The sequence below is a fragment of the Oncorhynchus masou genome, chromosome 33 (assembly GCF_036934945.1).
Source record: "Oncorhynchus masou masou isolate Uvic2021 chromosome 33, UVic_Omas_1.1, whole genome shotgun sequence".
Taxonomy (NCBI): Eukaryota; Metazoa; Chordata; class Actinopteri; order Salmoniformes; family Salmonidae; genus Oncorhynchus; species Oncorhynchus masou.
The window spans coordinates 46,155,036-46,172,909 of NC_088244.1; the positions used below are offsets into that span (position 1 = coordinate 46,155,036).

The following is a 17,874-nucleotide window of genomic DNA, read 5'->3' on the forward strand; positions in this document are numbered from 1 at the left end:
ATAATATTTTATCAGTCGTCCAACACTGCCTCATTGGCCCACATTAAAACTAGACATCATAATATTTTACCAGTCAGCCAACACTGCCTCATTGGCCCACATTAAAACTACACATCATAATATTTTATCAGTCGTCCAACACTGCCTCATTGGCCCACATTAAAACTAGACATCATAATATTTTATCAGTCGTCCAACACTGCCTCATTGGCCCACATTAAAACTAGACATCATAGTATTTTACCAGTCGTCCAACACTGCCTCATTGGCCCACATTAAAACTAGACATCATAATATTTTACCAGTCAGCCAACACTGCCTCATTGGCCTCCATTAAAACTAGACATAATATTTTACCAGTCGTCCAACACTGCCGCATTTTCTCACATTAAAACTAGACATCATAATATTTTACCAGTCAGCCAACACTGCCTCATTGGCCTCCATTAAAACTAGACATCATAATATTTTACCAGTCAGCCAACACTGCCTCATTGGCCTCCATTAAAACTAGACATCATAATATTTTACCAGTCAGCCAACACTGCCTCATTGGCCTCCATTAAACCTAGACATCATAATATTTTACCAGTCGTCCAACACTGCCTCATTGGCCCACATTAAAACTAGACATCATAATATTTTACCAGTCGGCCAACACTGCCTCATTTGCCCACATTAAAACTAGACATCATAATATTTTACCTGTCGGCCAACACTGCCTCATTGGCCCACATTAAAACTAGACATCATAATATTTTATCAGTCGTCCAACACTGCCTCATTGGCCCACATTAAAACTAGACATCATAATATTTTACCAGGGCCAACACTGCCTCATTGGCCCACATTAAAACTAGACATCATAATATTTTACCAGGGCCAACACTGCCTCATTGGCCCACATTAAAACTAGACATCATAATATTTTATCAGTCGTCCAACACTGCCTCATTGGCCTCCATTAAAACTAGACATCATAATATTTTACCAGTCAGCCAGCACTGCCTCATTGGCCTCCATTAAAACTAGACATCATAATATTTTTCCAGTCAGACAACACTGCCTCATTGGCCTCCATTAAAACTAGACATCATAATAGTTTACCAGTCAGCCAACACTGCCTCATTGGCCTCCATTAAAACTAGACATAATATTTTACCAGTCGTCCAACACTGCCTCATTGGCCCACGTTAAAACTAGACATCATAATATTTTACCAGTCAGCCAACACTGCCTCATTGGCCTCCATTAAAACTAGACATCATAATATTTTACCAGTCAGCCAACACTGCCTCATTGGCCTCCATTAAAACTAGACATCATAATATTTTACCAGTCAGCCAACACTGCCTCATTGGCCCACATTAAAACTAGACATCATAATATTTTACCAGTCAGCCAACACTGCCTCATTGGCCTCCATTAAAACTAGACATAATATTTTACCAGTCGTCCAACACTGCCGCATTGGCTCACATTAAAACTAGACATCATAATATTTTACCAGTCAGCCAACACTGCCTCATTGGCCTCCATTAAAACTAGACATCATAATATTTTACCAGTCAGCCAACACTGCCTCATTGGCCTCCATTAAAACTAGACATAATATTTTACCAGTCGTCCAACACTGCCTCATTGGCCCACATTAAAACTAGACATCATAATATTTTACCAGTCAGCCAACACTGCCTCATTGGCCTCCATTAAAACTAGACATCATAATATTTTACCAGTCAGCCAACACTGCCTCATTGGCCTCCATTAAACCTAGACATCATAATATTTTACCAGTCGTCCAACACTGCATCATTGGCCCACATTAAAACTAGACATCATAATATTTTACCAGTCGGCCAACACTGCCTCATTGGCCCACATTAAAACTAGACTTCATAATATTTTACCAGGGCCAACACTGCCTCATTGGCCCACATTAAAACTAGACATCATAATATTTTACCAGGGCCAACACTGCCTCATTGGCCCATATTAAAACTAGACATCATAATATTTTACCAGTCAGCCAACACTGCCTCATTGGCCTCCATTAAAACTAGACATCATAATATTTTACCAGTCAGCCAACACTGCCTCATTGGCCCACATTAAAACTAGACTTCATAATATTTTACCTGTCAGCCAACACTGCCTCATTGGCCCACATTAAAACTAGACATCATAATATTTTACCAGTCGGCCAACACTGCCTCATTGGCCCACATTAAAACTAGACATCATAATATTTTACCAGGGCCAACACTGCCTCATTGGCCCACATTAAAACTAGACATCATAATATTTTACCAGGGCCAACACTGCCTCATTGGCCCATATTAAAACTAGACATCATAATATTTTATCAGTCGTCCAACACTGCCTCATTGGCCTCCATTAAAACTAGACATCATAATATTTTACCAGTCAGCCAACACTGCCTCATTGGCCTCCATTAAACCTAGACATCATAATATTTTTCCAGTCAGACAACACTGCCTCATTGGCCTCCATTAAAACTAGACATCATAATAGTTTACCAGTCAGCCAACACTGCCTCATTGGCCTCCATTAAAACTAGACATAATATTTTACCAGTCGTCCAACACTGCCTCATTGGCCCACATTAAAACTAGACATCATAATATTTTACCAGTCAGCCAACACTGCCTCATTGGCCTCCATTAAAACTAGACATCATAATATTTTACCAGTCAGCCAACACTGCCTCATTGGCCTCCATTAAAACTAGACATCATAATATTTTACCAGTCGACCAACACTGCCTCATTGGCCCACATTAAAACTAGACATCATAATATTTTACCAGTCGGCCAACACTGCCTCATTGGCCCACATTAAAACTAGACATCATAGTATTTTACCAGTCGTCCAACACTGCCTCATTGGCCCACATTAAAACTAGACATCATAATATTTTACCAGTCAGCCAACACTGCCTCATTGGCCTCCATTAAAACTAGACATAATATTTTACCAGTCGTCCAACACTGCCGCATTGGCTCACATTAAAACTAGACATCATAATATTTTACCAGTCAGCCAACACTGCCTCATTGGCCTCCATTAAAACTAGACATCATAATATTTTACCAGTCAGCCAACACTGCCTCATTGGCCTCCATTAAAACTAGACATCATAATAGTTTACCAGTCAGCCAACACTGCCTCATTGGCCTCCATTAAAACTAGACATAATATTTTACCAGTCGTCCAACACTGCCTCATTGGCCCACATTAAAACTAGACATCATAATATTTTACCAGTCAGCCAACACTGCCTCATTGGCCTCCATTAAAACTAGACATCATAATATTTTACCAGTCAGCCAACACTGCCTCATTGGCCTCCATTAAACCTAGACATCATAATATTTTACCAGTCGTCCAACACTGCCTCATTGGCCCACATTAAAACTAGACATCATAATATTTTACCAGTCGGCCAACACTGCCTCATTGGCCCACATTAAAACTAGACATCATAATATTTTACCAGGGCAAACACTGCCTCATTGGCCCACATTAAAACTAGACATCATAATATTTTACCAGGGCCAACACTGCCTCATTGGCCCATATTAAAACTAGACATCATAATATTTTACCAGTCAGCCAACACTGCCTCATTGGCCTCCATTAAAACTAGACATCATAATATTTTACCAGTCAGCCAACACTGCCTCATTGGCCCACATTAAAACTAGACTTCATAATATTTTACCTGTCAGCCAACACTGCCTCATTGGCCCACATTAAAACTAGACATCATAATATTTTACCAGTCGGCCAACACTGCCTCATTGGCCCACATTAAAACTAGACATCATAATATTTTACTAGGGCCAACACTGCCTCATTGGCCCACATTAAAACTAGACATCATAATATTTTACCAGGGCCAACACTGCCTCATTGGCCCATATTAAAACTAGACATCATAATATTTTATCAGTCGTCCAACACTGCCTCATTGGCCTCCATTAAAACTAGACATCATAATATTTTACCAGTCAGCCAACACTGCCTCATTGGCCTCCATTAAACCTAGACATCATAATATTTTTCCAGTCAGACAACACTGCCTCATTGGCCTCCATTAAAACTAGACATCATAATATTTTCCCAGTCGTCCAACGCTGCCTCATTGGCCTCCATTAAAACTAGACATCATAATATTTTTCCAGTCAGCCAGCACTGCCTCATTGGCCTCCATTACAACTAGACATCATAATATTTTACCAGTCAGCCAACACTGCCTCATTGGCCTCCATTAAACCTAGACATCATAATATTTTACCAGTCGTCCAACACTGCATCATTGGCCCACATTAAAACTAGACATCATAATATTTTACCAGTCGGCCAACACTGCCTCATTGGCCCACATTAAAACTAGACTTCATAATATTTTACCAGGGCCAACACTGCCTCATTGGCCCACATTAAAACTAGACATCATAATATTTTACCAGGGCCAACACTGCCTCATTGGCCCATATTAAAACTAGACATCATAATATTTTACCAGTCAGCCAACACTGCCTCATTGGCCTCCATTAAAACTAGACATCATAATATTTTACCAGTCAGCCAACACTGCCTCATTGGCCCACATTAAAACTAGACTTCATAATATTTTACCTGTCAGCCAACACTGCCTCATTGGCCCACATTAAAACTAGACATCATAATATTTTACCAGTCGGCCAACACTGCCTCATTGGCCCACATTAAAACTAGACATCATAATATTTTACCAGGGCCAACACTGCCTCATTGGCCCACATTAAAACTAGACATCATAATATTTTACCAGGGCCAACACTGCCTCATTGGCCCATATTAAAACTAGACATCATAATATTTTATCAGTCGTCCAACACTGCCTCATTGGCCTCCATTAAAACTAGACATCATAATATTTTACCAGTCAGCCAACACTGCCTCATTGGCCTCCATTAAACCTAGACATCATAATATTTTTCCAGTCAGACAACACTGCCTCATTGGCCTCCATTAAAACTAGACATCATAATATTTTTCCAGTCGTCCAACGCTGCCTCATTGGCCTCCATTAAAACTAGACATCATAACATTTTTCCAGTCAGCCAGCACTGCCTCATTGGCCTCCATTAAAACTAGACATCATAATATTTTTCCAGTCAGACAACACTGCCTCATTGGCCTCCATTAAAACTAGACATCATAATAGTTTACCAGTCAGCCAACACTGCCTCATTGGCCTCCATTAAAACTAGACATAATATTTTACCAGTCGTCCAACACTGCCTCATTGGCCCACATTAAAACTAGACATCATAGTATTTTACCAGTCGTCCAACACTGCCTCATTGGCCCACATTAAAACTAGACATCATAATATTTTACCAGTCAGCCAACACTGCCTCATTGGCCTCCATTAAAACTAGACATAATATTTTACCAGTCGTCCAACACTGCCGCATTGGCTCACATTAAAACTAGACATCATAATATTTTACCAGTCAGCCAACACTGCCTCATTGGCCTCCATTAAAACTAGACATCATAATATTTTACCAGTCAGCCAACACTGCCTCATTGGCCTCCAATAAAACTAGACATCATAATATTTTTCCAGTCGTCCAACGCTGCCTCATTGGCCTCCAATAAAACTAGACATCATAATATTTTTCCAGTCAGCCAGCACTGCCTCATTGGCCTCCATTAAAACTAGACATCATAATATTTTTCCAGTCAGACAACACTGCCTCATTGGCCTCCATTAAAACTAGACATCATAATAGTTTACCAGTCAGCCAACACTGCCTCATTGGCCTCCATTAAAACTAGACATAATATTTTACCAGTCGTCCAACACTGCCTCATTGGCCCACATTAAAACTAGACATCATAATATTTTACCAGTCAGCCAACACTGCCTCATTGGCCTCCATTAAAACTAGACATCATAATATTTTACCAGTCAGCCAACACTGCCTCATTGGCCTCCATTAAAACTAGACATCATAATATTTTACCAGTCGACCAACACTGCCTCATTGGCCCACATTAAAACTAGACATCATAATATTTTACCAGTCAGCCAACACTGCCTCATTGGCCCACATTAAAACTAGACATCATAATATTTTACCAGTCGGACAACACTGCCTCATTGGCCTCCATTAAAACTAGACATCATAATATTTTACCCATCGGCCAACACTGCCTCATTGGCCTCCATTAAAACTAGACATCATAATATTTTACCAGTCAGCCAACACTGCCTCATTGGCCTCCATTAAAACTAGACATCATAATATTTTACCGGTCAGCCAACACTGGCTCATTGGCCTCCATTAAACCTAGACATCATAATATTTTACCAGTCAGCCAACACTGCCTCATTGGCCCACATTAAAACTAGACATCATAATATTTTACCAGTCGTCCAACACTGCCTCATTGGCCTCCATTAAAACTAGACATCATAATATTTTACCAGTCGTCCAACACTGCCTCATTGGCCCACATTAAAACTAGACATCATAATATTTTACCAGTCGGCCAACACTGCCTCATTGGCCCACATTAAAACTAGACATCATAATATTTTACCAGTCGTCCAACACTGCCTCATTGGCCCACGTTAAAACTAGACTCCATCATCGAAATAGTGTGGTGACTTTTAGAAGAAGTATATACAACAACTCTACTCTGTGTAAAGTAGTGCTTGACTTTTCTCTCTTCCTCAATCTGGACAGCGGACAGCTTTCATAACAGGCTGCCCCCTAACTGTCATGGGGGAACACACTCCTCCCATGCCCCCTCCTTTCTCGCTCTCTCTCTCACTCTCACTCGCACTCTCACTCGCACTCTCGCTCTCTCACCGCACTCTCTCTCTCTCTCTCTCTGTGTGTGTTTGTCCCCACTCCCCTCTCTCTCTCTCTATCATAAGTAATGGGGATAGACAGAGGGCAGACCTAAAGTGTACAGATGCAGTCCCATGGTGATACACATACAGTGCCTTGCGAAAGTATTCGGCCCCCTTGAACTTTGCGACCTTTTGCCACATTTCAGGCTTAAAACATAAAGATATAAAACTGTATTTTTTTGTGAAGAATCAACAAGTGGGACACAATCATGAAGTGGAACGACATTTATTGGATATTTCAAACTTTTTTAACAAATCAAAAACTGAAAAATTGGGCGTGCAAAATTATTCAGCCCCTTTACTTTCAGTGCAGCAAACTCTCTCCAGAAGTTCAGTGAGGATCTCTGAATGATCCAATGTTGACCTAAATGACTAATGATGATAAATACAATCCACCTGTGTGTAATCAAGTCTCCGTATAAATGCACCTGCACTGTGATAGTCTCAGAGGTCCGTTAAAAGCGCAGAGAACAAGGAACACAAAGATTTCCCAAGCTTTAAACATCCCAAGGAGCACTGTGCAAGCGATAATATTGAAATGGAAGGAGTATCAGACCACTGCAAATCTACCAAGACCTGGCCGTCCCTCTAAACTTTCAGCTCATACAAGAAGAAGACTGATCAGAGATGCAGCCAAGAGGCCCATGATCACTCTGGATGAACTGCAGATATCTAAAGCTGAGGTGGGAGACTCTTTCCATAGGAAACAATCAGTCGTATATTGCACAAATCTGGCCTTTATGGAAGAGTGGCAAGAAGAAAGCCATTTCTTAAAGATATCCATAAAAAGTGTCGTTTAAAGTTTGCCACAAGCCACCTTGGAGACACACCAAACATGTGGAAGAAGGTGCTCTGGTCAGATGAAACCAAAATTGAACTTTTTGGCAACAATGCAAAACGTTATGTTTGGCGTAAAAGCAACACAGCTCATCACCCTGAACACACCATCCCCACTGTCAAACATGGTGGTGGCAGCATCATGGTTTGGGCCTGCTTTTCTTCAGCAGGGACAGGGAAGATGGTTAAAATTGATGGGAAGATGGATGGAGCCAAATACAGGACCATTCTGGAAGAAAACATGATGAAGTCTGCAAAAGACCTGAGACTGGGACGGAGATTTGTCTTCCAACAAGACAATGATCCAAAACATAAAGCAAAATCTACAATGGAATGGTTCAAAAATTAACATATCCAGGTGTTAGAATGGCCAAGTCAAAGTTCAGACCTGAATCCAATCGAGAATCTGTGGAAAGAACTGAAAACTGCTGTTCACAAATGCTCTCCATCCAACCTCACTGAGCTCGAGCTGTTTTGCAAGGAGGAATGGGAAAAAAATTCAGTCTCTCGATGTGCAAAACTGATAGAGACATACCCCAAGCAACTTACAGCTGTAATCGCAGCAAAAGGTAGCGCTACAAAGTATTAACTTAAGGGGGTGAATAATTTTGCAAGCCCAATTTTTCAGTTTTTGATTTGTTAAAAAAGTTTGAAATATCCAATAAATGTCGTTCCACTTCATGATTGTGTCCCACTTGTTGTTGATTCTTCACAAAAAAATACAGTTTTATATCTTTATGTTTGAAGCCTGAAATGTGGCTAAAGGTCGCAAAGTTCAAGGGGGCCGAATACTTTAGCAAGGCACTGTATGTAAACTGTCTTATAAGCACACGTATTATTAGACACACACACATCATTTGCCACAGAGACTGTGTGTTTATTGTCTCCAACAGCAGAACAACAACAATCAAAGCGTTCTCTAGGTTCTGCTGAGGAACCTCTGATGTTGGTCGACTTCCCCAGGATATGAATACATAAACCAGATAGAGCCAGAGCCACATTAGCTGCCACAACACCATTGTGCTGCCTGCAACGCTCTGCACCGCTCTCCCCTAGACATGTTAGTAAAAGCGTTCCTGTTTTCACAAGCCGTGAACACTCTTTACAAAGAAATCTTTCAACGGACGGGAGGATGAAGTTCAAAAAGTGTGAGGACGATGTGCATCCTGAAAACGAGCTGGGCAGTGGGTGAGGAAAGGTTAGCAAAAGGTTTCTTGGCTTCTTTCTGTTCAGTATCGGTCTTGAAAATACGTACTCCTGAAATCAGAAAGGCATGCCTAGTGGAACACACACACTTTCTCTCTTTCATACACACAGACAAGGTCTCAGTTGTCAAGGTGTCACAGACATGGTGGTGTCATTGTGCCTCTTGACCCCCCACCTCCTTGTAACCTCCCTGTCAAATCTGAACCAATCTCTCCGCAATGTGGTTTCGGTTTGGAGACCACCGCAGGCCTCCCCTTACACACGCACGCACGCATGCACGCACACACACACACACACACACACACACACACACACACACACACACACACACACACACACACACACACACACACACACACACACACACACACAGTATTGCTGGGTTTGTGTTCTCACCCTTTGAGGCAAAGCACTAAGATCACAAGTCCTAAATAGCACCCAAATCTTGTTTGGATCTACTCGTCTTTCAAGTAACATTTTCAGTCTTCCTATTTTCATTACCTCGATAAGACTATGTCCTGCCTTGTGTGGACACACACACACATGTATCGCACACAGATGCAGGTCATGCATGTACACAGACACACACACACACACACACACACACATGGCAGACTGTGTGTGAAAGGCCCTGCCCTGAGGGGATGTCCTGATCTCAGTTTCCCTTTTCTTCTTTCTCCTGGCTGGCCTCTCAGTCCCCAGCGACACCACCGTCTCACACACACACAAACATACACACACACAACCACACTCCCTTTAATTGGCCCCTTCCAATAAGGGCACTTCTTAACCCCGCTAAGTAGACTTTGGAGAAGTCCCATGGTATTTAACCTCTTAAAACAGTAAGAGAAACATGGAGGGTGTGTGCGCTCTCGTCCGTGCGTGGGCTGTACCCTAGCCTAGAGGTGGTAGGGTGAGCCTCTGTTCAGGTTGGTGTTTTACGACACGTGTGCGTAGCCACTTTTCCAGAGAGGTGCCCCTCCCTCTGATGTCAAGAGGAGGAGAAAAGAGGGTAAATAAATAAACAATCCGGAGTTTTCTCTCCCTGTTGCACCTCATTTGAGGCCTTATGAATCAGGATAGGTGTGTGTGGGGGGAGTGTGTATGGAAGGGGGTGGTCTGTGTGTGTGTATATTAGGGGAGGGGGTGTGCTTGTGTGTAGTGTGCAAAGTCTGGTTAGGAATGCCTCTGAACCCTTAAAACGTGGACCCCAAAAAATTCTAGCTTATGAACTCAGCATGTCTGGTTTCCAGTAAAGCACTAAAGAACAACGTTGTTTGGAAAAGAAGGAAAGATCTCACACAATCAGTATCTTAGCTCACTATCACCATCAGGCCACCTGCTATTTCCATATTTACTCACAAAACACAGCACCCACCATCACCGACAGCTGACCTTCTGCATGCGCTCAGTCTCCGACCAGGAAGGCCATTCAGAATGTATGAGCTAGCCTCTGTAAATGCTCTCTTGGAAAAGCGGGACCGTTTTGACCTTTCGCAAAAGTCAAAGATAATTGGGGTGTGCCTCCGCCACACTTTTGATTCTTCCACAGACATTTGACTGAGGCAGAAAAGAAGAGCAGCCTTAACCCAAAGCATAAGTTTTAAAACCGTAACTCTAGAATTTAACTGGGAAGGTTAGGCCAGAATGTAAATTTGTCACATTCTTTGGAGCAAAAATGTAGATCCTACAACTAACTGAAATGACTAAGATGTCAACACGTTACCATTAAAAACATGAGACTGGGTTGCAACAGATGAGAACTTGAGTGGTAGAAGTTGAGCCGAGTGGAGGCTGATTATGACCTACTACTGAGAAGCCCTAGCCAGCCCTGTCTCGTCTCGGTCCCCAGAGGATCTGCCCAGCGACCGACACAGTATCAGTTCCACCAGGAGAAATGAGATCTTCTATAGAGGAACAGAGCTGTGAGACATCTCATTTGGGGGTTTCTTCCTCCTCGTTCCAGGTTCTTCTCAAGGCATAGAGTAGCGGACAGACACCTGGGTCGTGGTTATTGGGGCATGCGTTTTGCAGCTGGAAACTAAAATGAGCGTTTCATTTTGGACAATCCCTGTTTCAAGTAGATTTTTCCATTTGGGGACTAGTAAAGATTACGTTGGAGTATTCAGACACTCTCACTCTCTATAAACTGTCACAGTCTTATTTGCCACCAGCGAGAGTCATTGTCTTGTTCTCATTTAAGTTCTTGTCTAGTGCCACCAGGCCTTCGTCATTCAGTCAGTGGCATTTGGTTGATGTTGTTTTGTAATAGTTTAAGCTCAGTCGTGCCTGGTATGTTCACATTTTGACATTTTCCAAATTGATATTGGACGTGTTTCACATATGCTCTGTTAAGGCCCCGCAGAAACCTTCAACGTTTTCTTTATTGGGAGAATTTCTCAGTCCTGTGTTCTTGGCAGCAATCATGGCACAGCAGCTTTGAAGTACTGTACAGTATGTGTGGTGTAACCTTCGTCTAGAGAACACCACACAGCAGCTCGCGATCGACTCTCCTGTTTTCTTCCCTTACTTTCTGCCTCACAATGAGTTCCTCTCCGCTCAAGTGGTAACCTGAAACCTGCTCCCTCGTTCTCGGGATGGCCCAGGGGATTACAAAGGGTGATCAATATGTGCCAAAGGAAGTCTTTCGAAAAGTGAAAGAAGCCACAGTTTTCAACCTTCTCCTCCTCCCCCTCCTTTCCCTCTGTTCTGTCTACTAACAGATATGGACACACACAAACAATGTTGAGAAAGTCCACCCTCTTTGTATCCAACAGTCGCGTGACGTGAAACTATCTGATTCTATCTGCTTTGCCCATTGTAATTAAAAAAAATGTTTATACTCTATGATGGTGACTAAGAAATGAAACCCAAATAATAGCAATTCCACAATGCCATTGCTCTCTTAAGCAGGTAGTCACACATACTCCCAAACTAGAGAAGATGGGGGCTCAGTTCAGTGTCTTTGCATGAAAGGTGCACCTCTGACGTATGTGTGTTATCATCTGCTCTGTCCCAACAGGTGGTGGATGAGATGGGCAACGTCAAGTTCTGTCTGGACGAAGGCTCAGAGCCCGGTGGGAGCTGGCTCAAGTATGTACGCACTGCCATCTCCTTTGAGGAGCAGAATATGGCGGCGTGTCACCTCAGCGGAGACCAGGTGAGTGGTGCCTCCCTCCTCCTATGGGCTGCCAGCGTTTAGTGATTGACACCCCACTCCTCCAATCAGCTGCACATGGCAATGTCAGAGATTCGGTGGAATGGCTATTGTCCTTCTTCCTACCTACCCATTGGGAAGAACAGTGGGCTTTGCGTCTGTGTGTCTATGTATGTGTGTGCGCATGTATGTGCGTCATTGTTTCAAATCAAATCAAGTTTGATTAGTTGCATACATGTTTAGCAGATGTATTGTGGGTGTAGAGATATCATTGTGTTCCTAGCTTCAAAAATACAGTAATATCTAACGATACACAATACACACAAATCGTGGAGGCCCGGATCGTGGAGGCCCGGTCATCTGATGCAGGACTCCGTCACTCTCCTTCTTGGTAAAATAGCCCTTACACAGGCTGGAGGTGTGTTGGGTCATTGTCCTATTGAAAAATAAATGATAGTGCCATTTTATTTTTATTTATTTTTTATTTTACCAGGCAAGTCAGTTAAGAACAAATTCTTATTTTCAATGACGGCCTGGGAACAGTGTGTTAACTGCCTGTTCAGGGGCAGAACGACAGATTTGTACCTTGTCAGCTCAGAGGTTTGAACTCACAACCTTCCGGTTACTAGTCCAACTCTCTAACCACTAGGCTTAAGCGCAAACCAGATGGGATGGCGTATTACTGCCGAATGCTGTAATAGCCATGATGCTTAAGTGAATTCTAAATAAATCACAGATAGTGTCACCAGCAAAGCACCCCCACACCATCACACCTCCTCCTCCATGCTTCATGGTGGGAACCACAAATGCAGAGATCATCTGTTCACCTACTCTGCATCTCACAAAGACCAGGCAGTTGGAACTAAAAATCTCAAATGTGGACTCATCAGACCAAAGGACAGATTTCCACCAGTCTAATGTCCATTGCTCGTGTTTCTTGGCCCAAGCAAGTCTCTTCTTCTTATTGGTGTCCTTTAGTAGTGGTTTCTTTGCAGAAATTCGACCATGAAGGCCTGATTCACACAGTCTCCTTTTTTATTTAATTTAACCTTTATTTAACTAGGCAGTTGATGTTGTGTCTGTTACTTGAACTCTATGAAGCATTTATTTGGGCTGTAATTTTTCTGATAACTCTAATGAACGTATCCTCTGCAGCAGAGATAACTCTGGGTCTTCCTTTCCTGTGGCAGTCCTCATGAGAGCCAGTTTCATCGTAATGCTTGATGGTTTTTGCGACAGCACATAAAGAAACTTTCAAAGTTCTTGACATTTTCCGGATTGACTGACCTTCATGTCTTAAAGTAATGATGAACTGTCATTTCTCTTTGCTTATTTGATCTGTTCCTGCCATAATAATATATGGACTTGGTATTTTACCAAATAGGGCTATCTTCTGTATACCACCCCTACCTTGTCACAACACAACCTATTGGCTCAAACCCTTTAAGAAGGAAAGAAATTCCACAAATTAACTTTTTAGAAGGTACACCTGTTAATTGAAATGCATTCCAAATGACTACCTCATGAAAAGGTTTTAGGGAATGCAAAGAGTGTGCAAAGCGGTCATCAAGGAAAAGGATGGCTACTTTTAAAACATTCAACAAATAGTTTTATAATGAAGAGTAGACCCAACTAAACACCATGGATTCTTTACACACACATTGAAAGGCAAAAATCTAAAATTTGGACTCATCAGACCAAAGGACAGATTTCCACCAGTCTAAGGTCCATTGCTCATGTATCTTGGCCCAAGCAAGTCTCTTCTTATTATTGGTGTCCGTCCTTTAGTAGTGGTTTCAATGGAGCAATTCGACCATGAAGGCCTGATTCAGGCACGGGCTCCAATCTGTGGTGCAGTTAATTCTACTGAACTTATCCTCTGCAGCAGAGGTAACTCTGGGTCTTCTTTTCCTGTGGCAGTCCTCATGAGAGCCAGTTTCATCAGAGAGCTTCATGGTTTTTGCAACTACACTAGAAAAAACTTTCAAAGTTCTTGAAATTTTCCGTATTGACTGACCTTCATGTCTTATGTAACGATGGACTGTTGTTTCTCTTTGCTTATTTGAGCTGTTCTTGGCATAATATGGACTTGGTCTTTTCCCAAATAGGGCTATCTTCTGTATACAACCCCTACCCTGTCACAACACAACTGATTGGCTCAAACGCATTAAGAAGGAAAGAAATTCCACAAATTCACTTTTAAGAAGGCACACCTGTTAATTGAAATGCATTCCAGGTGACTACCTCATGAAAAGGTTTGAGAGAATGCCAAGAGTGTGCAAAGCTGTTATCAAGGCAAAGGGTGGCTACTTTGAAGAATCTCAAATATAAAATACGACGACAATTGCATAATTATCGTATTTCGTCGTCCTAACGTATCTGCCCAGCAGCTAGCTAAGCAGCTAGCTAAGCAGCTAAGCAGCTAGCTAACATCCACTGTCCACTAGCACTGTAGTAACTATTACACTCAACTGAACGACTCGATTAGCGTAGTGTCAGCTAGCTACATAGTTGTCTTCGTATCCAAGATAATTGTGCAGTTTAGAGTGTGTAGACTTAGAGTGATTATCTTAATTTACCGAGGTTAGCTAGCCAGCTATTTGTCGTCCTTAACGTAGGAAATGCTGCTAGCTAGCTAGCCAACAGCTAGCCAACCTCTACCGAATTGAACTCCAACTACCCGGTCAACATTCCGCGTCGTTCCACAGGTAGTATCACATTTTCATTTCACTTCATTACAGTACAACGGTTTGATTTGTTTGATCGTAGCTAGCCAGCTACATAGCCGTCTTTGTATCTAAGACAATTGTGTAGTCTAGAGCGATTTTCTAGGTTAGCTTTCTAGGTTAGCTGGCCAGCTATTGTCGTTCTTCTACTGTTTGAATAGCAGCACCGTAGTAACTATTACAGTACAACGGTTTGTTTTGTTTGATCGTAGCTAGCTAGATACATAGCCGTCTTTGTATCTAAGACAATTGTGTAGCCTAGAGCGATTTTCTAGGTTAGCCAGCCAGCTATTGTCGTTCTTTTAAGTAACGGAACGCAATCAACCTTGCTAGCTAGCCAGCTAGCCCCCGAATAGCAGCACTGTAGAAACTATTACACTCGACGGAACGACTTGATTAGTGTAGTGTCAACATCGCAGCCACTACCAGCTAGCCTACTCCAGCAGTACTGTTTCATTTCAATCATTTTAGTCAATAAGATTCTTGCTACGTAAGCTTAACTTTCTGAACATTCGAGACGTGTAGTCCACTTGTCATTCCAATCTCCTTTGCATTAGCGTAGCCTCTTCTGTACCCTGTTAACTATGTGTCTATCTATCCCTGTTCTCTCCTCTCTGCACAGACCATACAAACGCTCCACACCGCGTGGCCGCGGCCACCCTAATCTGGTGGTCCCAGCGCGCACGACCCACGTGGAGTTCCTGGTCTCCGGTAGCCTCTGGAACTGCCGATCTGCGGCCAACAAGGCAGAGTTCATCTCAGCCTATGCCTCCCTCCAGTCCCTCGACTTCCTGGCACTGACGGAAACATGGATCACCACAGATAACACTGCTACTCCTACTGCTCTCTCTTCGTCCACCCACGTGTTCTCGCACACCCCGAGAGCTTCTGGTCAGCGGGGTGGTGGCACCGGGATCCTCATCTCTCCCAAGTGGTCATTCTCTCTCTCTCCCTTACCCATCTATCTATCGCCTCCTTTGAATTCCATGCTGTCACAGTTACCAGCCCTTTCAAGCTTAACATTCTTATCATTTATCGCCCTCCAGGTTCCCTCGGAGAGTTCATCAATGAGCTTGATGCCTTGATAAGCTCCTTTCCTGAGGACGGCTCACCTCTCACAGTCCTGGGCGACTTTAACCTCCCCACGTCTACCTTTGACTCATTCCTCTCTGCCTCCTTCTTTCCACTCCTCTCCTCTTTTGACCTCACCCTCTCACCTTCCCCCTACTCACAAGGCAGGCAATACGCTCGACCTCATCTTTACTAGATGCTGTTCTTCCACTAACCTCACTGCAACTCCCCTCCAAGTCTCCGACCACTACCTTGTATCCTTTTCCCTCTCGCTCTCATCCAACACTTCCCACACTGCCCCTACTCGGATGGTATCGCGCCGTCCCAACCTTCGCTCTCTCTCCCCCGCTACTCTTTCCTCTTCCATCCTTTCATCTCTTCCCTCTGCTCATACCTTCTCCAACCTTTCTCCTGACTCTGCCTCCTCAACCCTCCTCTCTTCCCTTTCTGCATCCTTTGACTCTCTATGTCCCCTATCCTCCAGGCCGGCTCGGTCCTCCCCTCCCGCTCCGTGGCTCGATGACTCATTGCGAGCTCACAGAACAGAGCTCCGGGCAGCCGAGCGGAAATGGAGGAAAACCCGCCTCCCTGCGGACCTGGCATCCTTTCACTCCCTCCTCTCTACATTTTCCTCCTCTGTCTCTGCTGCTAAAGCCACTTTCTACCACTCTAAATTCCAAGCATCTGCCTCTAACCCTAGGAAGCTCTTTGCCACCTTCTCCTCCCTTCTGAATCCTCCTCCCCCCCCCCCCCCCCCCCCTCTCTGCAGATGACTTCGTCAACCATTTTGAAAAGAAGGTCGACGACATCCGATCCTCGTTTGCTAAGTCAAATGACACCGCTGGTTCTGCTCACACTGCCCTACCCTGTGCTCTGACCTCTTTCTCCCCTCTCTCTCCAGATGAAATCTCGCTTCTTGTGACGGCCGGCCGCCCAACAACCTGCCCGCTCGACCCTATCCCCTCCTCTCTCCTCCAGACCATTTCCGGGGACCTTCTCCCTTACCTCACCTCGCTCATCAACTCATCCCTGACCGCTGGCTACGTCCCTTCCGTCTTCAAGAGAGCGAGAGTTGCACCCCTTCTGAAGAAACCTACACTCGATCCCTCCGATGTCAACAACTACAGACCAGTATCCCTTCTTTCTTTTCTCTCCAAAACTCTTGAACGTGCCGTCCTTGGCCAGCTCTCCCTCTATCTCTCTCAGAATGACCTTCTTGATCCAAATCAGTCAGGTTTCAAGACTAGTCATTCAACTGAGACTGCTCTTCTCTGCATCACGGAGGCGCTCCGCACTGCTAAAGCTAACTCTCTCTCCTCTGCTCTCATCCTTCTAGACCTATCGGCTGCCTTCGATACTGTGAACCATCAGATCCTCCTCTCCACCCTCTCCGAGTTGGGCATCTCCGGCGCGGCCCACGCTTGGATTGCGTCCTACCTGACAGGTCGCTCCTACCAGGTGGCGTGGCGAGAATCTGTCTCCTCGCCACGCGCTCTCACCACTGGTGTCCCCCAGGGCTCTGTTCTAGGCCCTCTCCTATTCTCGCTATACACCAAGTCACTTGGCTCTGTCATAACCTCACATGGTCTCTCCTATCATTGCTATGCAGACGACACACAATTAATCTTCTCCTTTCCCCTTCTGATGACCAGGTGGCGAATCGCATCTCTGCATGTCTGGCAGACATATCAGTGTGGATGACGGATCACCACCTCAAGCTGAACCTCGGCAAGACGGAGCTGCTCTTCCTCCCGGGGAAGGACTGCCCGTTCCATGATCTCGCCATCACGGTTGACAACTCCATTGTGTCCTCCTCCCAGAGCGCTAAGAACCTTGGCGTGATCCTGGACAACACCCTGTCGTTCTCAACCAACATCATGGCGGTGGCCCGTTCCTGTAGGTTCATGCTCTACAACATCCGCAGAGTACGACCCTGC

At 43.9% G+C, this 17,874-nt stretch overlaps 1 pseudogene; it reads left to right on the top strand.

Annotated features, from left to right (window-relative positions):
- The window catches only part of LOC135527408 (histone-lysine N-methyltransferase PRDM16-like), a 472,536-nt pseudogene that overhangs the window by 358,712 nt on the left and 95,950 nt on the right, over positions 1–17,874 (top strand).